Genomic DNA, 25,560 nt, shown 5'->3' with positions numbered 1-25,560 from the left:
TATCTAACAGGAACAGAACAGAAGGAAAGACCATTATGTAATGTACATTTGCAAACACCACAATAGCAATGAAAGGAGCTGTACTGAAGGACTTCAGGAGGAATTTCTTCACAGAAAGGGTTGTTAAACATTGGAAAGGGCTGCCCAGGGAGGTGGTGGAGTCACCATTCCTAGAGGTGTTTAAGGAAAGACTGGATGTGTGCTCTGGTCTAGTTGACCTGTTGGTGTTCAGTCATAGGTTGGACTCAATGATCTCAGAGGTCTTTTCCAACCTAAATGACTCTGTGATTCTGTGACTTGTTAAAAAACATCTCGCTCTGCCAGCAAGTTGCCTCTGTAAGCAAAGATTTGTTTTAATTCTTCCTCACCGCCTCCACATGAGGACAGAAGCCTCTTGGCTGTCAGAGCTCTTACTCCAGACTCACCCAGCACTCTGACCCCTCTGACCTGGGCTGGCTGAACTCCCCCTCTGCTCTGCCTGTCCATCCTATCCACTAAGGCCTCTGAAGGATGAAGTGACACCTGTAAGGCCCCAGAATTATAGTGAGACTTCCCTTACCAATTTTCCTGTTAACAAGAAAGGAAATAGTAGTTACCTACTACTTTTTATCCTTGTGACCTTAGTCAGCCCACCCTGTTTTTTAGCAGTTCCACCTTCACGTTAATTGAGCATTAAGTTGCATCATAGCTCATTTTCCTCTTTATCCACAGATACAGATCATTATCAAGATGATTATCAGAGGTATTGTTTAATATTTTATGGTGCATCCCTCATTAATCCCACTGCAGCAGAACTCACCTGATGGAAGGTGACACTTGCAGGAAAGGTGCTTTAACACATTAATTAAGAACCACCGTAATAACACTGCAGCAACAAGTGTCAAACTGCACATGGAGTCAAGCAGTCAAGATGAAGTCAACATTTTTTTCTTATTACCCTAACTTTTACATGATTCCACACAGTAAATGGAAAACCCATCTAGGAATTTGGGGCAGGTCATTTGTCACTCTTAGAAGCAACTCCATTAAAATGTCTGAAGGCAAAGAATTCAGGGACTACACTTGTAACATTTTTTGAGTTCCCTACACAGGACAGGACTGTGCTGCTTTCACCCTTTTCCCCTGTTTCTGCAACTTTGCTCTTACCTGTATAAATTCTACTTGTCAATTTAAACACCAGAAAACCACAGATTCATCATGTAAAAATGTAAAAACTTCAGAAAGAACAGCGAGTCGACCACATGGAAGGCATAACAACCCATAACAACAGCTAAGCATGAACTGCCCTTTCAAATCAGTGTTCCAAGACTGCCAGAGAACCAACTGGCTCTGTGGCACAACACTCATAGAGGTCCCATCAGACCAAGAGTTGAACAGGACTCACAAAAACACAGGCTCAGGCTTCCCTGAATTTCTTCTTTGAAAACTAACTTCAAATCAAACATCTCTTTTTTGGGTTTGGGGTTTTTTTTTTCAAATATTCTTAACAAAACTATGGGGTGATTTAGGTTGGAAAGGACCTTTGAAGATCATATAGTCCAACTCAGTGCCAGCTTCAAATGTGGAACAGCTCGCTCGGGGTCGTGCCCAGCTGAGCTCTGAACATCCCCAAGGATGGAGATTCCCACCCTGTCTGGGCCACTGTTCCCATGCTGGAACATCCTCCTGGTGAGAAAGTTATTTATATTTGACCAGAATTCCCCTTGCTGCAGCTCATACCTGTTACCTCAAATGCATTTACTGTGAAGCTCAGAGATGAATCGGACTTTTCCTTCTTCTATAACCCTCCACTGGATACTCAATAGATAACTGAAGAAAAGAATAAAACCACATCCACCTAAGCCATCTCTTCTCCAGATTGAAGAACCCCAGCACACTCAGCCTCTCCTACCTTTGTGGCCCTTTACTGGACTTCCTCCAGTCACCAGTGTCTGTCCTACATGGGGCAGACTGGTCACCACACTCCAGATGCAACTTTACAAGTTTTAAACGGAGCAAGGAAGTTAAAAAGGGTGAAGATGACAATTATTAAAGAGTTTAATGGCCATATTTTGGCTCAAGCATCTCTGAAACAGCAGTTGAGTTGCACCTGCCATTCCAGATTGCTCTCATTGCTTACATAATGCCACCCCTTATACACTACTGCTAAGAGTAAATGAAGAGTTTGGGTGTAATTTGCCAAACTCATTGGGAACAGAACTTCATTTCCAGAATGAAAAATAAGTTTTCATATTGGCACTGTAGGGGAAAAAAAAGTTTACATAAATTCTGCCCATTCATATTAATAAAAACTAATCCCGGAGTGTATTTTCAGAAACACATTTGAAACTCAAGGTCAAATGCTGCAAATACAGATTAACTGCATTTCTTATATATAGGATTAGCCACATAAAAGAGATTGTTTTAAAAACTTTTTTTCCTTCAGTCCACAAAATATTGGAATTAAAGGACTTGAGTCACATCAATGAAGGAGCTTGGTGCATTTACAAATCTCTATTCACAGTACTATCAAGATAGCCTTGCTAAAAAGAATTAAGTTTGATTGTCAGGGAAAAAAAATAATTATTTACTAGCTTTAGCAGGTTGCATAATTCCCCAAAATACTTAAAGCAATATTAACTTCTGCTGTATTGGAAGTTTTATATTATACAAGACAATGCAATACCTAAAACTGAACATGACCATTCAGGATCAAAGCAAGACAGCAGCAGATTATTAATCACCTCTACCCTTGTTTCATAAACACAGTTTGAAAAATGAGGCTTTGGTAAAGGCATATACAGACAGAAAAAGAAAATCAGAGAAGCGTTCAAAAATTAACAATTCAACCAACTTTCTAAAGGCTGCAATTTATGCAGAAGGGCTCTGCTGGGGAAAGGTCCTACAAAGTGGGTAGGAATCATGTTCAGTGGTGGAAAAACAGAGGACCAAATCAATTAGTACTTCAGTGGGACCACAATATCAGTAAAGAGAGAACTTGTACATGAAGTCATTCACTGTGATGTTTAACCAAAATCAAATCAGCACACATCTAGAAAAAGCAACAGGGAGGCAGGTGGCAGCACAGAGAACAAGTGGTGGCATCTCTTAGCCTGGGAGAGGATTTTAATTTAGCTCTTAAATGTCTCCCAGCATTACCTCATGCCCAGCAGTTGGGCAGCAGCTGGGCAACTCCAGCACCCTTGGAGATGGGGTTTGTGGAAAAGGCCCCAGTGGAGGCACTGCTGTCATACCACGTCAGGAAAGATAGGCAAGCAGGAAAACTGGAGAATGAAGGAGTCAGGAAAGTGTCTATAGAGAGCAGGAGATGCCCTTAAACCTTTTCCAAATGTCTGTAGCCCAAGAGAGGAGACAGAAAAAGGCTAGAATTGACACAGGCCTTCTCCGTGTAATTCAGATGGAAGAAAAGCTCCCGATACTGCTCTGCAGCAAGGCTTCCTCCTGCCATCCTGGGCTAGAAACAAACATCCTCACTCCTGCCTCTCGGATATATTGCCAGACTTGTCAGGCACCGAGTCCTGTGGCCATGCTGTCCAAATATGAGCAGTATTTACACCCTGCTAACCAAACACCTCTGTGCGTTCAGATCAAACAGCTCTGAAGCCTAGAGCAGTGCTCTCTGAAAGGCAAATCCAATTAAGACCGGATTTGGGTAACTTAAAGTCACCCAAAGTTTCAGAAAGAAAGAGTGAACAGCTTTCTAAGGCACCCTCAAACAAGTTTTCTGTTACAATGCATATGGATTTTGCAGCACTTACAAATCCCATCAGCAGCAATGAGAACTGAAGGACTTAATCTACACGGTGCATTATCATTGAAGTGATCCTTATTTAATTACTAAAGAAATGGCAAACACTTTTCAGCTGATTTTTACAACTTAAATAATAGCTTAAAAATAGTTCCACATATGCTTTTACTGGTGCACATCAGCTCCAACTTGAGCAAAATCATCCCTTCACCTCAGCTGAAAGCTCAGTCCTTGGTGATCAGCATCTGTTAAGAACTGACACTTCCCTTGATCCTAAGAGTGCATTCCCCACAAAAACTATCAAAATTCTTTGGGAGTTTCAGATTTTCACACAAGAAACCAGGCAATTGCAGCTTGTTCGTGTTCAATTTTGTGGTTCCAGCAGTTTTCTTAACCTTGAGAAATTTTTGCATCATTATTCTAATTACAAGAAGTGGGAGTGCACGAAATCTTTCCAGCAAAGCAGAGAAACTGAGCTGGCAGATGCATGAAATTTTATACTGCAAAATGACAGAAGGGGAAGTAATGGAACACTAGAACTGTCACTTACCCAGGTAAGAGTCAGCTGCCATAAATAAAAAACTACATTCTTTTAAACCCATTCAGCTGTTGATAAATTGACACCAAGTATTGACGTTGTTACAAAATAAAGCTACAGTAACTAGAATTGTTTATGTTCAAAATCATTGTTGCTCTTACACAGAGACAAACACCAGGTATGTGCTTGTGATACATTTTAAAACACCAAAGGAAAGGAAATAAAGGAAAAGTCTCCCATGTGTCCTGACACACCTCCATACATGAAAAATGCATGTAGTTTCCTATTTAACTTACACATTGGATTACAAGGCTGAATGTGACGACTGTGTATTTAAATACCATACTGAGCCTTTTACATCTACAGGAGAGATGCTGACCTGGGCAGCTCTGGAAACCAAGATGCAGAAATCCCAGATGCCATGAAGGCCATTTTGAGAAAAGTCAAGGAGTTTATATTTTAAGAGTTTTCTCTTAAAGCCCTCAAATTTGTTAAGGTCTCTGTGCTAGGAAAATTAGGAAGTTTTCATTCCAATAAAATACATAATTTATACAAGATTTTCTCAAGTATAGGAAACCTCAGTGAAATCCAGGAATGACCTTATAGGCATTCCTGTTTCAGAGGGGCAGAACTGAGGTATCAGTGACCTCTTCCACAGGAAACACCTTTGGATACATAAACACTCAGAGATGCCTTAGCACACATTTAAAATCCAGAGTGAATTCAGGTTTTAATCCTTCCCGCATCTTTCCCTATGTTGTACTTGGCTAACCTCTTATATAATCCCAGGACTTCCTTATTTTAAAACACATTTAAAATATCCCGAGTTCAAGCACAGAGATAACAAAGTCGTCAAACAAATCTGAGCGCTTCTTAAACCCACTTTTTTCTTTTGACAACTGTCTGAGAACAGAGAGTGCAGAGAGCTGTTCCTCCTTTAAATTTAGCTTCAACCTCTGTGAAAATTCCTTCCAACGCTCCAGCATTTGCTGCCTGGTCTTTCCATTCAAGTGGAACGGGACAATGAACCCGATTTGGCTGACCCATTCCCATGACTTGTTGGGAGTTCTGTAGCCACAGGGAAGTTACAGAAAGGAAAAACTGAGGACAAAATTATTTTGGTTTATATCTAAAACTAGGAGGATTGTTGCATCTGTCCTGCTGCCTGTTCCAGCAGTGGGATTTCTGGCTGCTGCAGCACCTCTGTATTCCACATCTTTTCCTCCCAAGAGGAAAGGTACCCAGGGCTGGTCCTACTCCAGCCAGATGTGATGCCCTCAGAGCCCACGGGAGGCTCTGGAGCTGCTCAGATTTCTGGTTGAAATGGGATTTTTTTCTGAAATTAGAACATTGCCCCATTTTCAATAAAGCCTCCAAGATTCCAGGGTTGTCCCTGTTAGCAAGGGATGTCCTTGAAAATGAGGACAGCTGATAACCTTAAAGAAGGAGGGTAATTAGTCACATCCCTGCAACCTTTTCTCCTAAAGAAACAGTGATAAAAGTAAACTCCTATTAGAATATCATTAAATGCATTATTATGCAACACCAGTTATATAACCATGCTTTACGAACTCTGGGTATTTTCAGGCAGAATTCAGGTTCACAGACTTGCCCACATAGGAACATTTTAAAAAGTATGGATTGTCTCTCTGCAGGGGATGAAAAAAAGCTCAGGTAGATTGATGAATGGCAGATTGGCTGCCAATATTCCACATGCAACTTGAATCCTTCCAAAACAAAGTCTTTTTGAGAATCCCTTTTCAGCTAATTCTTCCGAAGAAGTTCTAAAATTCATTTAAGCATTTGCAAATCCAAATATATCACCCCATCCAGACATTCAGTACCATTTGAATTTCAGCTACAACTGCACAGCAAATCTATTCAAAATTCAAGCATAACCAAAATTTGACTTCATAAAACATGAAAACTTGCAGAATGTTGATGTATTTTATCAAAAATACTACTGTAATCTATTTTCCTTACTACTTTTGATAAGAAGCAGGAATAGAGATGAATTCTATTCTCTACTAAAGTATTTAGTCTGATTTCACTCATTTAACAGGATAAGTTAGTTCAGAAATATTCTAACCTCCCAAATAAATATTTGAATACTGTTCTTATGGTGCCTAAGCTCAAGTTAAAGACAAATAAAATTCACAGCTATTATATAGGTCTGAAAGCAAGAAAAGAATGAAACAGCAGTGCATGTGAAATTCTGACAGGGCACTGAATGCACTTTTAAAAGATTATGTTTAAATAGAAAGGATGCACATTTTCAATACAGAAATCTATGCAAAGTATAAGCATTCTTTTAGAAAGTTCATTAGTAAGCTGCTTATTTTCTTTGCAAATATTTCCAGTGGTATCAAACATTTACTGTTGTCTACGAAATTCATCCCAAAGCATTGCATTTGCAATTGACTAAAAAGTATGTTCAGTGATAATTGTTAAAGAGAATATATAAGCAGCTGATTAATATTTCAGGTACAACATCAACACTAGGTAATAAATTCCGTAAAAACAGTAATAGTTCAGGGGGTTTTACATACATAGCTCTATTATAACGAATCATTTCTATTACCATACTGTCCAAAATTACAATGTAGGGAACGTTTTCAAGGCAATTATCATTTGCCTTCTGGCTCTGCGAATTAATAAGGGACATTCTCTCTCTCACAAACCCACAGATCTGCCTTAAAAGGAACCCAGCTTATTACTCAGTGTCCACACCGCTTGTGTACCTTCCCTCAGAACATCCAATAATCCTGATGCACAGCCAAGCACAGCAAGAAAGTCACCATTAAAAGCATTCATCTCCCATACCTGAAATTCTCCAACCACTGGGATTGTGTTACTGAACCAGCAGATAAATTATGCAAGTGAGACCCAGCTCCCCGTTACAAGGAGGCACAAATGACCATGGTATGATGTACTCACCTAAGACTACACCTCCAGAGTGCTCTGAACGTGTGTCAGAAGAGACACACCTTTCCTCCTTCTCTCCACCCCCTCTGGATCCCTCTGTCCCTTCTCCCCTTCCCAGCTGACTGCACACAACACTCTGGGAAGAAAGGCAGGAGCAGCTCTGAGCTCCTGAGTGCTGAACACAGGGCACAGGGAACGCACGACAAGGAGGAGGGAGCACCAGCAGGGAGATGCTGTCCTTTAGTAACAAATTCTGAAAAAATAAGATGCTATTTCTGACAGTTCTGCAGTTTTCCATTCTAGGTAATTTGAACCGGCCCTGGCAGAATTCACTAGTTTGCAGCAGAAGACAGCAAAGAAAGTGGATTCATTTGCCATGTCAGTTCCTGTGCTCCTAATTTTTTAATGCGTCGTGCCTACTCAAGAAAATAAAGCCTGGGCTTTGCGCACACCTCAGGCTATTGTGCCAGAGACAAGACAGCTCTCCACGCACAGAACAAATGTAAGCATGTGCAAAACTAAGCAAAACAAGAGCCACTGAAGTTGGAAGCACTGAAACCAGAAATAATGACTTTGAAAAACCGCTCTTAGGAAATGCTGCTGAAAAGACAGGAAGCTATCAGAGTTCCATCCCCTGCCACTCATTTTCACCTATTTATTTAACTACTGTACGTGAAACACAAGAAAGAAGAAGAGCAAAGAAAGTCTTCACATCAAACCCGGAACACCAGGAAAATTATCTGTTATGGAAATTTTCGGGAAAATAAGAGGTAGTGGACTAAATGGGATCAAGCAGAAGACAAAACTGAATCCCTGCCTCCCTCACTGAACCCCTCAACCACCAAAACATCACAAAAGAAGGGAGGCAGCAAAGTCGGTGTTCCTACTTTTCAGCTTCTCTTCAGAGGTTTGGACACTATGTAAGCCTAGACGTTTATTTTTTTTGAAACTTGCCCAAATTGAACTGTAACAGGGTTTTTTCCATAAAGAACACAAATATATTGATCTATTATTCTCAACTTAAAAATTGGAGGAATTGAAGGAGTAGAAAAAAGGGAAAGAGAGTTCTTACTGGCTTCAGTTTGAGAAAAGGTCCACAAAAAAATAACTGGGACAAGCAGTAGCAACACATGGAACAATCCAAACCAACATTTTTATGGGAAAGAGAATCTATAGACGGATATATATACACCTACTCTCCAAGTTCATATTGGCTCTGTGTGTCCTGAACATCCATCATTTAATTCCTTGTTTCTCCTCACATCAGAATGTACCTGAGCAACAAAACTGCTGAGTGTACCTGCAGGAGCCAGGAGAGGTTCAGCTTTACAGAACCCCCACATCACACTGCCTTAACATCAGGCACTGAACTTTCCCACAGGCAAACATTTTATCTCATCAAGAAAAGGCAGAATTTTGATTAGGAGAAGAAAATAATTATAAAATTCTAATTATAAGATCTAAAAGTAAGAAAGATTTAGTGCTGCTTTTTTAGTTATTCTCAAATTATCTCAGTAAAAGCTACTATATTTTAGTGGGGAAAATTATGTTTATCATTGTCACACCACGAAAAAGTCGTGAAATTAAATGCTGAATCCTTTACATCTTCGTATCTGTAAAGCACAACATTTTCTCCTATAAGCCTAATAAAGACTTGTGATACAGTCTAAATACTGTGGCATTAAAAATAAGTATTGTTGGAGTTTTAGAAGATCAAATTCTACAAGTTTATGCACTCTTGACTGATCAGAACCTAAAGCAGTATTTCACATGTACAGACCCTTCAGGTGAAGAAACTAATGGTCCCGTATTCTAAGTTTTGTGAGTGCAAAAAGAGACTCAAAAATATTAGAGGTGCCTTCACCCAACTATTAAAATAAATGATTAAAATCTAAGTAACTAAGGAATTTTGAAATATTACAGAAAGAACATATGGCACTCTACGACTTGTTGAAAAGTACATTCAGAGCATGCAAATTATCCAAAATAAAATAAAGTTATACCTTAACATGAAGGCAGTATGTGCAACCTCCACAAAGTATTTTTCTTAAGTCCTGAGAAGCAATTGCTGTTAGTGAAATGACTCATTTCTTTAGTGAAAGTGATAAATATGCTAAAGATCTGCTTGATGCATATTTAAAAATTATGGATTTTTATTCATATTTCCCGTCCAACCAAGAACTTGAGCAAGAAAGCCCTGAAAATGTGATGAGTTGCTGGGTATCTTTATAAACCCAGAATGTCAGAGCCAGTCTGCCTTGGCAGAACTAAAATACACATTAAGCACATGTTTTACTGGTGTCCTCCAAGTATTTGACACTGATTTGATTAAGCATCATAAACAGAGGTGCATCCTGGAATATACTCACAATTCTATCTCACAGCTACTCACACTCCAGTCCAGTCTCTAACTTTACTCCCTTAACCACAGCAGTTGGCTCAGCAAGTCATTCCGTGCTTGCACAAGAAACTCCACTCACACCAGCAGCACACAGCCACGCTTCCAGCTCATTTCTAACTGGCTTAACCGAAGAGCAACTCTGATTTATGGAGGATTTGCACATATTGTACAGCAGGCAAAAAAGTAGCCAGTAAGTATCTGAGACAATTATTCAAATGGCACCGTGACCTGCACAAGTACAGAGTGCACCAAGCACGGCCAAAAATTCCACTGTGTCCATAGCTGGGAACAATGAGTGCTTGGAGGTAATGGGAGGAAGAGCCCATCAGTGGCTGCTCCAGCCCAGGTAAGTGTCACTTCAAAGCAGACACTGTTGGCACTTAAACTTTTATACAAATAAACACTTTTTATACAATTCCTATTTTTGAGAATGCAAGTGTTCACAAGCAGCCATTCTCGACCTGAGCAGAGGAGGCTTAGTTTAAGAATTAAAGGAACTTATTTATGTTACCTTTATGACACTTTCCCTCCTGAATAACTCTGAAATTGTTTTATCTAAATTTATAGAGCAAAAAAAAAAATCAGTTGGAGAGGGGAGTGCTTAAAAGTTAGAGAGGCAAAAGGAGAGAAGTTCAGTTCACAGGGTAGGAAAGGGACTTTCAAGATCACTCCATGATATGACTTTAGGAAAGTCACTTAAAGATACTACTTCAGCAAAGTCACTTAGAAATTTTACTTTAGGAAATATCAAGGTATTACTTCAGGAAAGATATTCCTTTAGCAAAGGATTTACTTTGGAAAAGTCACTTTTGCCACTGCTCTACAACTTGCTTGAAACTCCAAGTAACTGAATATTTTTATCACATTACATTATAGAAATTGTCTTTGTTAGGCAGACATAGACATCTTTTCCTGTACATAAATCTAATTTACTGGCCTAGATAACTCTGGGAACAGACAGAACATTGTTTCTTGTCCAAGGAGCTTTTAGGAAATCCATAACAGTAGCACCAGATTGTTATTTCTTTGATGAGTTCTACCTTAGATAAGATAGAAAAAATCCATACAATATGACAAATCATTGTATCAAGGCATAGATACAAGATTAAAGGAGAGAGTGTAATTTCAAGGCATGAATAAGGAAGAATGGAGGTGATGGGAGGTATCTGGGGAGGTCTTTCCTGTTGCTTGGGGGAAGGGCACAAACACCACTTGTTTCTCAAGCCATACAAAGCTTTTGGCTTCTGAACTGGATTTTTCTCTATAGGAAATCAGAAAGCAATTTTTAGCAACATTTTAAAATCTACAATCTCATGGAAAAAGAAAAGTAGATAAGGACTAAATTAATGAAAAAACTAGGAAGCAATGAAATGGGAAAAGTGTAATAGAAAAAGTAGGCCACCCTTTACCTGTTTTTCCATAAATTTAGCAATGTCATTTCAAATTCAAGAATAAAACTGCTCATTTAAAAGAACTCCTAAAAGAAACTATTTTTAAACAAAAACTGTCTACCAGAAGTCTGAAATAAAGAAGTGGGTTTGATTCAATCAATACAATTGTATCTGTTACAGTTTCAGGGGTGACCTTTACATCAGACCTTCCTTTTCTCATCTTCTCACCAATTTTGCTTCACCAATCCTCTGGAAGCAGAGTTGAAAAGGTGTAAGAACTATAAATTATGAAAAAAGCTATGAGGTGAGCACCCCATAAGCTGGTGACCAGATGAAAACTCACCTCCCAGCTCTGCATTTAATAACCTGCTGTACCTCAGGATTTCACAGATATCTCCCCTAAAAAATGTGCTCCAGAACCTGCGTGGGTAAAGGAAATTCGACCTCGTCTACTGAAAGGTAAAAACAAACTCAACTCCACAGATTTTTTGTGCTGCTGCAGCAGTATCCAAGACATTCCCCTGCAGCACATTTTTCAGACATAAAGATAGCAACTGAGCAGTAATATTTTATGAAGGTGTCACGTTACTGCCCCCAAAGGGGAGTGATAAGTGCAAGGCAGTCATTGTGACTCCAGATTTTAAAGATAATTGCAAAAAAACTATAATACAGGGATGACCATCGTTATAATGCAAACTAATGTACAAGCCCAGATGTTGCCAATCCTATTTCTTTATTCAGGCTGAGTATATTTGACATCATAAATGGTGCCCCCAAAGTTGGAGGTACCCACTAACTGGCCTCCTTCAGCAACAGCCTCTTCTCTGATGCTGTTTGAGGACAGGCAGAAAGGCAGGTCAGCAGTCTCCCCTTCTCCCTGTGGCAGCTGGGAACTGAGCCAATACATGGGTTATCCAGAGAAATTGGGGCTGCCCCATCCCTGGAAGTGTTCAAGGCCAGACTGACTGGAGCTCTGAGCAACCTGGAAGGTGTCACTGCCCGTAGCATGAAGGTGGAATGAGATGATCTTTAAGGTCTCTTCCAACCCAAACCATTCCATGATTCTATTCCGTGTTACAGAAAAATAGGGCACTGGCAGAATGGGGTTTTGCCATAAACTGAGGTGAGTAACCAACACAAAACAGTTTTGCTCCACTGACTTCTAGAGATTTATCAACTGGAACTCAATAAAGGCCAGGCCCCAAAATTTGACCCAACAGTATCTTTGTTATATTTTATTGATCTGCACACATTTCTTTTATCTGTGAGGTTGTCCAATGTCCATAACAAAGTTTGGTTTGTGTCACATGAAACATTTTCTCAAGTAGCTTTATTAGTCTAAATTCATCCAAATGCATTTGTCATGACAAATCTTTTTACAACTTAAGAACAGAATTCCAACTTGAGAAGAAAGTTTTCAAAGTAAATGTTTTCTGCTTTCTAAGTCTTTGTAAAAGATTTTCTTTTTCAAGAGAACCAGTCTTTTTAAATTATTCATCTGCTTTTTAAGGTAGGTAGAACAGCAGAAGCCCAAGATGCAAAACCCCTTTCAACCTCAGTAAAACTATTATTTAATTACACGCTGTGTTACATGTCCTAACCAAGAGAACAGGATTTCAACATTGTATTTGTGTACTGTTGCTACTGTTCTCACAGTCCAAATTCATTCCCCACCATGGCTTTTCCATAATTATGACAATGAAAATATACAAACTATAATAAGAATGTCCCAAACATTTGACCAAAATGTAAACACAGCTTTAAAAATATCCTCCTCTCATTTAAGAAGGACTACTAATCCCAGATAACAAAGCTTTCCGGAATGAGTTAAGTAGGAAGTTCCCAAAATTTCCATGGTAAAGCTGTCCCACTCAAATCCCAACTACAGGATCAGCACCACGTGGACACATTGGACAACACTCTCGGGGACATGGTGGGATTTTTGGGTGCAGGGGCAGGAGCTGGGCTTTGGTGATCCTTGTGAGTCCCACCCAGCTCAGGATATTTTGTGATTCTTTAGATCAATAACACACTTATTTACCAGGAACCTCAAAGTGGGGCTCTATTTCCACAATCCATACACGAGCAGGGCTCGGAAGGGCTGAGCATGGAACAACCACAGACACACAAGACACCTGAGAGAAAACCTCCTGCCCCAGACCAGGATCAGGAATCAGCCTCCATTGGCAGAGCAGCTGCAGCCCTGCAAGCTCCTGAAAGCTTTCAGATTCCTCACAAAGCTCTTACAGTGTGGAAGACACAGGGCTCACAAAGCTGATAAGCCCTGTAATGCTGACTCGCAAACAAATGACTCCCAAGAAACTTTAACAGCAGCTACTTAGTGCCCAATTATGCAGTTTGCTCATAAAAAAAAAAAGAGCCTGCATCATTTGACATCTGCTTTATTTGGGGTATGAAGGGCCAGTTGCATTATAAGACAAAAATCTTACTGGTTTTAATGAAGAAAAAAAACACACACAGAGAATAAAAAAACTAAGGCAAACTTCTTAATAAATCGTTCAGGAAAAGAGAATTTACAGCTGGTTCTAGTCCTGGGAATCACACATCTCAGTGAATGTCGTTTCTAGGAAATACATTTCACAGTTATTTCAGTGGTGCAACTGTTCTATTTAAAATATTTATATTTAATTGCTCAGGGAGCCTAAGGGCTGCTCACCCTTTGGCAAGTGCAGCACAACACCAGCTCTCACCAGTCTCTGCATGGGAGCACTGGGACATTTTGCACTTCAGTTGCCAGGTCAGACAGAACCACTACCACCAGTAGTGTCCCTACTGTGGTCCTTTATATTTTACAGCCTGAGAGTCACTGCTGCCTAATAAATTATTGTGTTTCTCTGAAATTCAGGCACATCACTAAAATCATTCAATACAATTCATCAGAACCGAAATTTTTGTCTTTTTTTGTTGTTTTTTTTTCTCTGAGAACCAAGGGCTACAGAGATCCCCAAGATTCCAGTGCTTTCACAGCCTGTTTCTCTGAATTCCTGGAGAAGCCACCCTGGAAGGTTAAGAGCATCTTGCATAACCTCCATTAGGGCAAAGCACTTTCTAAAGCTAAATGTAACCTGCAGAATTCTCCTTTCAGGCTACTAAAACACACACACAAAGATTTTTTTCAGAAGATGATGCAGGAACACAAAAACACAAATGATTTGCCCTTATCCAAATGACGAAATCTCTCAGGTTATAAAAGCAGGCAGTGCTTCATCAATTTAGGAATGTTTCACTCACACAAACAGTCATTCAAGCACTACTTTATTATGGCAGCTCTGTGCCACAAACACCAAAATCCCAGAACACTTTCTCCAGAGCCGCTTTGCAAACCATGGCTTGTAAACAAGAATTGAACTGAGAATGAGATAATGGACTGGGGGGAAATATTCTGCCCCAGTGACACATTAATGCAAATTAGGAGGAGGAGATATTTATTCTTCATTCCTTGCCTGCGTCTTATCTTGCATCAAACCATCCAGTGGAAGATAGAAGCCACTCCATAGCTTGAAAATTGGAATATTATTGGTCCAGGAGAACATAAAGTGGAAAATATATATATATACATATATATATATACTTAACACAGAATTAAAATATCAGCTCTTCTAAAGATGCTACAGCACAAGAAAAGTCAGTCTTTACATTTCAAACTGGCTTCAGGAAAAGGGACATGAATGAAGATGAGAAATTACTGTGCCTCTGTAAAAACCCAACCAATCTCTTCTGCCAGCAATTGCCACACAGTTGGAATTTGGGAACAAGCAGAGTGTGTAATAAGGTTTCAGGAAGAGCACTATGAACAAACAAGTTAATTTTCACTTCACCCAGTGGATTTCAGAAATGCTCAAGGTGACCATTGGTTGTTGAGATTTGAGATTAATATGAAAGTAACCATTCCATACTAATGACTAAAAGTTCAACATGTTAATAATAATAAAGCAGTTAATTTTGCTCCTATTTATCCCCCCAGATTAAGTGTAATCCGTGTTTGTATTAGTTGCATGAGCATCTAAGTAAAACCTAGAAATAGAAAAGAAAATGCTGACCACTGTGATTTTAAAACAATTTTGAGAATCTCAAAAAAATCTGTTTCCAGTAGAAGGAGAAAAAATGTTAATACTCACAAACTTAACAAAAACACAAGGGAGAAATTCTCAAAAATTCCCTTCACTTTTTGTCCAGCATTTTATACTTTTGTACATCAGCAAAAATGATTTTTAGAACAGCTTAAGATGTCGTAAAATTGAAGTGATACGTTCTGAAAAGTAGAAGCTTTACCATTACCAAGCATATGTTCTATGTTAAGCATAGAACATTTGTAAATATCTTTAAATTTATACATAAATTATGAGTGGGTCACTTTGATATGGAAAGTTTTTACAAACATCAGTGAACTGTATAAATGGGTTTTTTTCTATTTAATCTCATACACAAAAAGGACGAAAAGAAGAAGAGACAGTATAGAAGAAGAAATCTTTTCCTGTTTGAATCACAAGCTCAATATGAGAAGCAGTTCAGGCCTATTCATACAGGCCTAGTTCACTTCCACAGAGACAAACTGACCAAAATTCTCTTACTATGGCCCAAAGAAACCCTCTGCACAATTCTAACCTGCATCAGGGGGGACTTTTCTTCATTGAAAGAATATTTTAGCACAGAGAAACCGATTTTAAAATGTGCTGAAAAGATCCGTTGTTTTTACTCCGCAACACAAAACCGCCACTTTGCAAACTATTGAGTTTGTCTGGGGGAAAAAAAAAAAAATCTCTATTAAAACAATGCAAAAAACCATCCTGACATGTGACTTGAGATTGAGTTACACTGGTCATGGGACAAGTTTCTGGTTCAGGTCATAGGAGTCTGAATTTCTTACTTGGGCTCTGGTTCAGCAATTTGCCCCTAACTTAGGCAAAAACCAAACCCAAACTGGTTTGTGTTGCACCCTCAGCAAACTGGGGACATGTTCACACACCAGTTTACATGTTAGAACTGAAATGCAGAACTGCAGCGAGTTCTCTCCTCACTGACATGTGCCAGTTTAACAGGGGACTGGTTTCCAGCACCCACCTTGTGCCTACACTGCTTAAAAAACAGAGAGAGAATATTGTCATATTCGACCCTCCTTATTCTACACTAACAGGAAGAAAAGAGATAGCAAAGATGAAACTGTCACTTCTCAACTTAACAGGAAAAACCACAGGTTCGACCACCTGGAAGTCGTGGCTGAAAAAACATCGGGTGCTCTTTGGGTGCCATGTGTTTCATATCTGTGCTTTTCAAGGAAATAAAAGCAATTTTTTAGAAACTATTAGTGTGACAAACTCTCCAAAGAAAGATTAAATATCAAAGTCACCTCTTCGATCACACACGTGCAAAGCACGGAAATTTGGGTCGCAGGTTTGAAGCAACTCTTTACTACCATTTGTTATTGCTGCTATTTCCTCAGATCAGGAACTGTAAGAACACAGCCTTTGCAATCAGCATTAGGAGCTACATTTTGCTGAGGGTAAATCACACAACATATGGAATTTTGTCTATTTTAAATTTAAAACCAGCAAACGTGCTCACCGGAATTCTTGACAAGAACAGTTGCAGGGAGTTGTTCCAGGGACAGACTTAAAGTTCCTTTGTTGCGGGTTTAAAGCAGTTATTTTTGTATGGGTCTTGGCAAACATTAAAAGTTCAAATTTACAGTAAATTACAGATAAGTGACACACAGCTTGAAATATTTCTATTTCTAGTTTTAATTTTTAATTTACGAAAGAGGTGCAAACTCCTCAGTCCAGCAGGAAAGTCATCATCTTCAGGTAAAGATTAGATTCAGTATTCCAGATCCCTTTGATTCCAAGGTTGACAGGCTGTGCAGGTTTGCTTGGCTTGGGGTTTTTTTGCAGAACAGGCACAAGATTCTCCTTAAAAAATGAAATGGTTGTAAAAGGAATTCTAGTGTCCTACTTAAAAAGTTGAAAATTTGACAGCCAGCTACTCCAAAGTTCCTCACAGCAGGGGAAAATGTCCCTACGGACTTTGTTGTCCCATCCCTCATCTGTGTCATAAATGGGTTACAGCATTGTAACCAAATGGTCACTTAGTTATTAGAAATAAGATACTAATTCAGATTATAAAATTAATCCATTCCCTGACAACTGATGAGAAATAAGGTCACAATATTTCTTTGACAAACAGGCATCCCAGGAAGTGGTACTCTCTTGGAATACTCTTGTACTTCTCTGTGTATCAGAGGGAAATTACTGCTGATCCTTCCCTTGGGAGCACAGACCTTCCGAGCCACCTCTTCTCACCACACTGGGGATGATCCAAACTTACTATTCTGGAATTACTGTTCCTGAATAATAGCAATGATTTCGATTTGTTTCAGAATAAAAATGCCTGGTCTGGCTCATGCTTGGCCAGAAGTTTTCGAAAATAGCTATTTTCAGTTTAAGTTTGTTCTCTGCATTAACTCGAACGATTCTGCATTTACTTTATCTGGTTTCAAATATTTCCAGAGTATTCCTCTTTTTTGGTTGCTTCTGCCCATTTTCTTGATGAAGATCTGCAAACACAGCAGGCACAATGATCTCACTGCAGAAATGTCAAGGTCCTGTATGTTCTTCAAGTATGATAAACATGAGGGGGTTTTTATCCTTTTTAAACATTGGAGGTACCAGTCCTGTTCTGCTTCTGTGCTTTCAAGTTGGCTTCTCTCAAACAAAAAGAACACAACCCACCACATTCTTACTCTTATTGCAGAAATTAAAATTACTTTGGGTGCTCTGGAAGGAAATGGTGCAAATACATAAGGAGAAAGTTGCGCTTTTCCTTCAGAAATGACACCATTACATAAACGGGGAAATGGGAGGTCACTGAAATGGCACAAGGACTGTGTGCTCTGGTCACCTGCTTTTCACACTGAGCAGAAGCACATCTCACCACCCTGTTCTGCGACCTCATCCTGCCTGGAAACCTGATCCACCTCTTCACACACCGAAGCCTCAGCCAGGAGGGAGCGGGAGGCCTCTAACAGATGGCAGTGGTGTAATCCTCGCTCTCTCCTCAGCTAGTAGCACTTCCAATGAGTCAGGATGAACTGACAGATTTTTCAGGAGTCTGAGTGTCACCTGGGGACGTGTCCCTCGGGTGTCTGAGCAAGACAACCTCCCTGATATCCAGTGTGACCCTGGGGCTGACCTCAGGGGCACAGGGAGCAGGAGGAGTTGGGAATCAGCTATTTAAAGCTCATTACAATATCAATGTCAAGCTCAAAGGAACTGCCAAGTCCACTTAATCCCCAGCGCTGAAAACATACCTTCCAAACCGAAAGCATATTTATCTCAATGGGTACTTAAGCAAAGCCGACTGTTTTCTTCTTCTCCGCAGAAAACTCTTTGCAGTTATTGCTCAGTTAACTCCTGTTCAACGCCGCGCAGCAACTCTTCATTTTACCCTATTTATACACCTCTGATGGTTCCTTTACTTCCCACATCAGAATGAATTCCCAATAAACACTGCAGTAATCTGTTTACTGCATCCTGTTTATCCAGTTTAGGCTGTACTAAGCATCCGAAACAGCTTACACGTTCTTTATGTAATAGGGCTGGGACAGCAACACTCGCCAGGCCTCAGTGCACACAGCCTACAACTGCTCTGCCACAACTCACAACCCACATTGGAGCTTCATTTGCATTTTTAACTAAAAAATTGATACTAAAACTCCTAGATGTAGGGGACACATATATTCCCCTATTCCATGTGTTAGCCATTGAGAACATAGTTCTCGCAGGAAGAAACATCAAACGTACCTTTTATATCTATTTTTCCAACTAAAATATAGTATTGAGTTTCAATCTTCCTTCCTAAGAAATGGAGGCACAATAAAAGATCTTGTTTCTGGCTTGAAAAGCCATTCAGTCGCCGTTGTTTATAGTCCCAAGGAAATTGTAACCATAGACACTGTAACTTCAAGGAATTGTTGCCACTACTCAGAGGTACATTTACTGACTGAACAAGCAAATAGATCTAATACACTTCTCTTTCACCCAATATTTTGGTACTTCACAACATCCACACCGGTGCAGCGTGAAAACCCATCCCGATGCCTGCACCCCCTGCACTGTAATGGAGGCTGTATCCAGGTTCTAAATTAAAGGCAGTTTAGTTTTTTTCCTGTGGATAATATTTCTATACTTCAAAGCAGCAGCATCCTGGTGGATGAGGAGAAGGCTGTGGATGTGTCTACCTGGACTTCAGCAAGGCCTTGGACACCGTCTCCCACAGCATTCTCCTGGAAAAGCTGCAGCCCATGGCTTGGACAGGGGCACTCTGTGCTGGGTCAGGAACTGGCTGGAGGGCCGGGCCCAGAGAGTGGTGGTGAGAGGTGCTGCATCCAATTGGGATCCAGTCACCAGCGGTGTCCCCAGGGATCAGTGTTGGGCCCAGTTCTGTTTAATGTCTTTATTGATGATTTAGATGAGGGGATTGAGTCCATCATCAGCAAATTTGCAGATGACACTAAGCTGGGGGGAGTGTTGATCAGCTGGAAGGCAGGAGGGCTCTGCAGTGGGACCTGGACAGACTGGAGAGTTGGGCTGATTCCAACGGGATGAGGTTCAACAAGGCCAAGGGCCGGGTCCTGTACTTTGGCCACAACAACCCCCTGCAGTGCTACAGGCTGGGCCAGAGGGGCTGGAGAGCAGCCAGGCAGGAAGGGAGCTGGGAGTGGGGATGGACAGGAAGCTGAACATGAGCCAGAGTGTGCCCAGGTGGCCAAGAAGGCCAATGGATCCTGACCTGGATCAGGAACAGTGTGGCCAACAGGTCCAGGGAAGTGATTCTTGGCCTGTACTCAGTGCTGGTGAGGCCACCCCTGGAGTGCTGTGTCCAGTTCTGGGCCCTCAGCTCAGGAAGGACATGGAGGGGCTGGAGCAGGGCCAGAGGAGAGCAACAAGGCTGGGGAAGGGACTCAAGCACAAGTCCTATGAGGAGAGGCTGAGGGAGCTGGGGCTGTTCAGCCTGGAGAAGAGGAGGCTCAGGGGAGACCTCCTCACTCTCTACAACTCCCTGACAGGAGCGGGGAGCCGGGGGGGGTTGGTCTCTTTTCCCAGCCAACCATCAGCAAGACAAGAGGGCTCGGTCTTAAGCTGTGCCAGGGGAGGTTTAGGTTGGATATCAGAAAGAATTTCTTTCCAGAGAGGGTGGTCAGACATTGGAATGGGCTGCCCAGGGAAGTGGTGGATTCTCCATCCCTGGAGATTTTTAAAAAGAGACTGGATGTGGCATCAGTGCCATGGGCTGGGAACCACGGCAGGGTTGGATCAAGGGTTGGACTCGATGATCTCGGAGTCCCTTCCAACCCAGCAGATTCTATGATCCTCTGGCTCCAGGAAGACCCAGCTTTCAATATATAAAGTGGGCTTATTAAAAATACAAAGAGACTTTTTACCAAGGCCCCATAGTGACAGGACAAAGGGCAGTGGATTTAAACTGGAAGAGGGAAGGTTTGATTGGACACAAGGAAGATTTTTTTTTTTTATTGTGAGGGTGGGGAGGCCCTGGTACAGGTGGCCCAGAGAAGCTGTGGCTGCCCCATCCCTAGAAGTGTTCAAGGCCAGGCTTGGAGCAACCTGGTCTATGGAAGGTGTTCCTGTCCATGGTAGGAGGTGGGATGATCTTTAAGATTCCTTCCAACCCAAACCATTCTATGATTCTATTTCCTGTATGAACTCCGTGATTACATTTTCATACATAAAACAAAAAAGCCAAACAAACCAACCAAACAGAATTTTAAATTAATTTTGGAAAAATCAAAGTGTGAGGTCACAACTAAACCCAAACTCTTTAGAACCCAAAAGAAATAAAACACAAGTGTTAAACCACCTACATAAACGTTATTATACATCCATAGGTGCAGAAAAGTAACTACAGTACAAAGTTATACTATAGCTGCTACTTCTCACCCAGGAAATCCTCACTTGAGATACCTTTAGAAATCATTTAAGAAGAGAACAGAAATCACTGAGGAGAAAACACATGTAAAGACTGAAACCTCTATCAACCCTCATAAATTATACCAGTGATTGCAAAAATATTCCACCCATAAGCTTGCAAAGGCAACAGAGAGTCTTTAGGAAGGAAAGGTCGGTAATTCCAAACCTAATCACAGTGATCTGGCAAACAGTTCTATTGCTGAATTTTTTAAAAATACTGGACTGTAAACCCTGCAAACCAACAGCTTTTGATGAGCAGACAGATCACCACTTCACTTCTTTTCACTACATTTCCCTCTGCCAGTTTGACCATTATTTGCAAAAACAAAAGTACATAATTTAAACCCAGTCTGACGGCAGCCCAATAAAATCTAGTCTGTTTAGTCCCTTTCTCTATATAAAATCTGCATGGAGTTCACTGTATATTTTTAGCCTCTAATACAAGATGGGACAACAAATCCTAAAAATATTTAAATTCTGTTATTATTAATTTCATTACCAAAAGTCAATCGAGGATGAAATTTGAAAGTAGAAATATCTGACTTGAGGGTAAAAAGACATTGGGAAGGGAACTCGGCCAGCCAGCCAGAAAAATAATACATTTATTTATACATTAATACATAGTACACTCCTCTTGTCAGGAGCTGAAACCTTCCAAACACACACCACAAAGTGGAACCATGAAGAAAGGGCACAAACAGAAGAACATTCCCAAGGAAATCAATAGCCAGAAGTAGGACATCCATTTCTCGCCCTATGCTGATTTTGGTACAGCTGTTGCACAAAGCTGTTGCTTTGTGCATCAAAACCAAAATTGGTGGATTTAAACACAACACCTGTGCCTGAAGTTCTCCTTCACAGTCCTTAAATACATTCAGGTGACAACACCGAAGCCACTACAGGCGAAATGTTGCTGTTTACAACCTCATTCCTTTCTCTTAAAAAAAAAGGCACAATGATGGTACCTGGTAGACTTAGGTCACTTTGCCAGCATGGCTAACCAAGAGCAGGTTTCCCTTCACTGAAGTTTCTCACACAAATCTGGGAAGTTATTCAAAAACTCCTTCCCGGTCTTTCCCACTCAGCTGCACAAAGATCTGACTACAAAGACCCAGAATCAACCTAGGCCAAAAGCAAAATTCGGGAGTCGGGAACAGAAGATGGCAAATGGGAATGGATTTGTTCTTAGGACAGGATCTCTCCAGAGAAAATTTTGGTAAACTCTGAAGCAAAAGTATGAGAATTTGATGTCTTCCCCACAGGGGCTGGAGTGGCAGGAACCAAGGGATGAGACAACCAGCAGCTGTGTCTGTGGCACTGATCTCAACAGGGATCCCTTTACTTCATATGTTGAGGGGGTGGAATTTAGGTCCTTCAAGCCCATTCATCTTCTGCACTTCTTAAGCTGCTGTCAAATGCCCACTTTTGGTCTGAGTTACCTGGTGACCTGCTGCACAGAAGTCCAGAACTGATTTTCAGAAGGGGCTGCAGTAGCCAAGCTGACACAGGCTTTGCCTTCTCCCCGTGTCACTCCCACTGTTTGTTCTCCCTCCGTAATTGCTGGATCTGTGGGTGGAACACCCTTGACACAGACAGCGGGTTTGGGAGGACAGGGAGATGCTGATGGGTCATTTCTCTGCTGCCTGGCAGCTCAATGAAGTTGCAACCTTCCATTTAGAGAGTCAGGGGAGATGTTAAGCACACAGAAAATCAGAGTCTTCATTTCAAACCAAGCTGCCCATGTCTGACCTTACTCTGACACTGGAACCAAAGCCACCCACAAATGAACACATGTGAGCTTCCCCATCACCAGTTCTGTGAGTGAGGCCACTGAAGCCACCACCCAGTTTCCATCCAGCCCAAAAGGCTTATTTTAAATGCTATTTTGTTCACTTACTCAGCAAAAGTATTTTGAGAGGAAAACACACCAAACTAGAAAGTTGTATGAAGAGTATTGTATACCATGCTTGATGGGAGTGCAGGTCATTTACCCCTTAAGACAATTCCCCAGAACTGGAATTGTTAACAAGCTTAATTACCAACCCCATTCTTAATGCTTTTCTTTCCCATTTCCAGGTGGCATAGTTTTCACCCTGCGACTTGAAAGAGTCACACAGCCACAGAGTTTATGTCCACATGATTGGTTTTCCAGTTGGACCAATATGAAAGTTCTAATTTATCATTCAGATCTGAGAAAAAAAAAATTCAAACCTTTAGGTCAGGCAAGGGAGAATAGTACTACACATCATTCAGGTTTTATCACTGGTATATTTGCTATTTTCAACAGATAAAATTGAAATAAGTACATTTCCCTGTACTGGTTGAGGAATGAACTCTCCACAGGTTCACAGAAAAGAATACAACACTCAGTGACTGCATTGAGACTTAATTAAACGTTTCAGGGTGGCATCTGCACCCTGACTTCAGAGCTGAACTTCCACTGAGTGAGAGATCACCACAGGCAAAACCTCCAGAAGTGGTATTGTTGGCAGGAAAACATCATACAAGGCCTGTACTGAATATTGAGTAACGCTCTCATTTAAACACAAAATCTTTTCATTTTTCTTTTCATTTTTCATGTTATCGTTTCACAAAATCACTCTTCACTTGCTGAGTAGGAGGTCTAAGCAGAGCTGTAACTGGCTCCAGTGCAGCAATTGTTTAGCTCCTACCAGTTATTCAAAACCAAGCACAGTCATTTAAGTGACTTCCAGATAGATCTCACATATATTAATAAATACATGGAGTAAATTCAGTACAAAATTAGGTGAAGGCAAATCTTACGGTCAGTTATTTCTCAGAATGCTCGAGGTTAATGAAATCAAGCAGACATTTACAGAAATCATAACATTCAGGGGCTTTAGGAACTCATTACTCACAGTTGTAATCCATTTTCCTAATCCAGTGAATGGTATTGAGCAATAAAACATTTTGGTCATCTGCTGCAAAACTGTTTCCTAAGTGATTATTTTATTCACTGACACTGCGACAACTGAAGTAATGCACAATTAAATTAAACTATTTTTGGCCTGGCATAACCAGCATAATTTGGGATATTTCCCATTTTTAACAAGTGAATTATAATATGCATTGTAGGAATATGTATCTGAAAGCACTATACACTTCTGCATTTAACACCCGACAAAGTATAGACTATTTGTAATAATACCAGTAGATTTTCTGCAATACAGTGCTGACATTTTATTGAGAAGATGCTTGGGTTTTATTATCCATACACTGGCAAAATTAGAGGTTATGCTCACAAAACAAGTTTCCTTCTCCATAATTTGATCACAAGGCTTTCCCTTGCACTACAGCACACTCTCCCCAGGACATGAGGCTTTTGTAATGCTGCTTCACCCCCCTTTCCCCTGACAAGCCCTGAATTCGTTTTCATTTTACAATCAAGTTCATGGAGGAAAGAGAACTCACAGGTATTTAGGTGCAGCAACTGTCTTGAATATTTGAATCTCTCTCTGGGTCTGAACAGAGGGGAGACAACTCATTAGCAGAGATCCTGATGGAAAAGCTGTAAGACAGCAGCTCCTAGAGGTTACCAGCTGGTTGGTACTTACACATCTTCAGCAGCAAAGGCAACCACTGGTCCCAGTCCAGCAGCCAGGGAGGGTGAGAAGGGACTGGAGTTGTTACACAGGGAAGGAAGAGGAAGGGCAAGGAGGCAGTGCAGTGGGATATGGAAATCATGAGGGTGGCTTAGAGTCAGAGCCAGACAACAAATGCAAAAGAATGTCCTCTTTTGTACACAAGGAGAAACACAACATGGCAGTGCTGGGGACACTGTGGCACCAGAATTCAGGGACCCAGCACAAGGGCTGTAGGTAGCCCTATTTCAGAAACTGCTTTTCTTGTTTATCCACGTGTTTATGTAAATTGACAGTTCTCTCAATCTAACATACTGAGAACAAACCACAGATAAAAGACACAAAATAAATAGAACTACTACTAAAATATTCTTAATGGTTCTCCCATAAGTTGAAAGACAACAATATGATTGGTGATAGGTAAAACCCGGATAGAGCTTCAGGAAGTTAACTTAAGCCAAACAGCTCCTTTAGATTTGGTTTCAATGCAGAAGATTTCTGCTTAGCTTCAGTTTGGAGCACTCTGTTATCTTGTTTAGATTTTGTTTAGACAGGTTTACCCATCCCTAATGAATGATATATTTGCCTAATTAGCCTTTTAGCCCTTCACTGAGAATTTACTTGATGTAGGTCTTGTGAAAAATCTACAATAAGGTCAGAACCCCAACAAAATACACTGCATTCTTCCCCCATCAGCTTTAACGGTATTCCTAAGTACCAACTGTCTTCAGCTTATACTCAAAAGGAATAAACAAAAGAAAACAAGCCAAAAAAAGCCAAAACAAAAGAACCGAAATAAACCCCATCACTGCTCATCAAGACTAAGCAAAGGAGAAAACTGCTGAGCAGCAGCTGCCACAGAGAGGGAACCCAGAGAGGAAACTGCCAAGACCTTTTAAAGTCTCCTTCTCTAGGAAGATTCATCTCTTCTCCCATAGCCATTTTTTTTCAGTC

The 25,560-nt window shown here is 40.7% G+C and overlaps 1 protein-coding gene across 15 annotated transcripts in view; it reads right to left on the bottom strand.

Annotated features, from left to right (window-relative positions):
• Positions 1-25,560, bottom strand: part of ATP2B2 (ATPase plasma membrane Ca2+ transporting 2) — a 410,039-nt gene that overhangs the window by 195,941 nt on the left and 188,538 nt on the right. The window contains exon 1 of one of the 15 annotated variants that reach the window (XM_017830957.1): positions 7,224-7,308. The exons of 13 other annotated variants lie outside the window; for them this stretch is intronic. The gene's annotated coding sequence lies outside the window, so the exon portion shown is untranslated. Of the gene's footprint in view, positions 1-7,109; positions 7,132-7,223; positions 7,309-25,560 lie in introns of those variants that run through there. One more of the 15 variants, XM_017830958.1, reaches the window with a different exon arrangement.

The sequence above is a fragment of the Lepidothrix coronata genome, unplaced genomic scaffold (genome assembly GCF_001604755.1).
Source record: "Lepidothrix coronata isolate B3197 unplaced genomic scaffold, Lepidothrix_coronata-1.0 Scaffold186, whole genome shotgun sequence".
Taxonomy (NCBI): Eukaryota; Metazoa; Chordata; class Aves; order Passeriformes; family Pipridae; genus Lepidothrix; species Lepidothrix coronata.
This window is presented reverse-complemented; position numbering and strand designations above follow the sequence as displayed.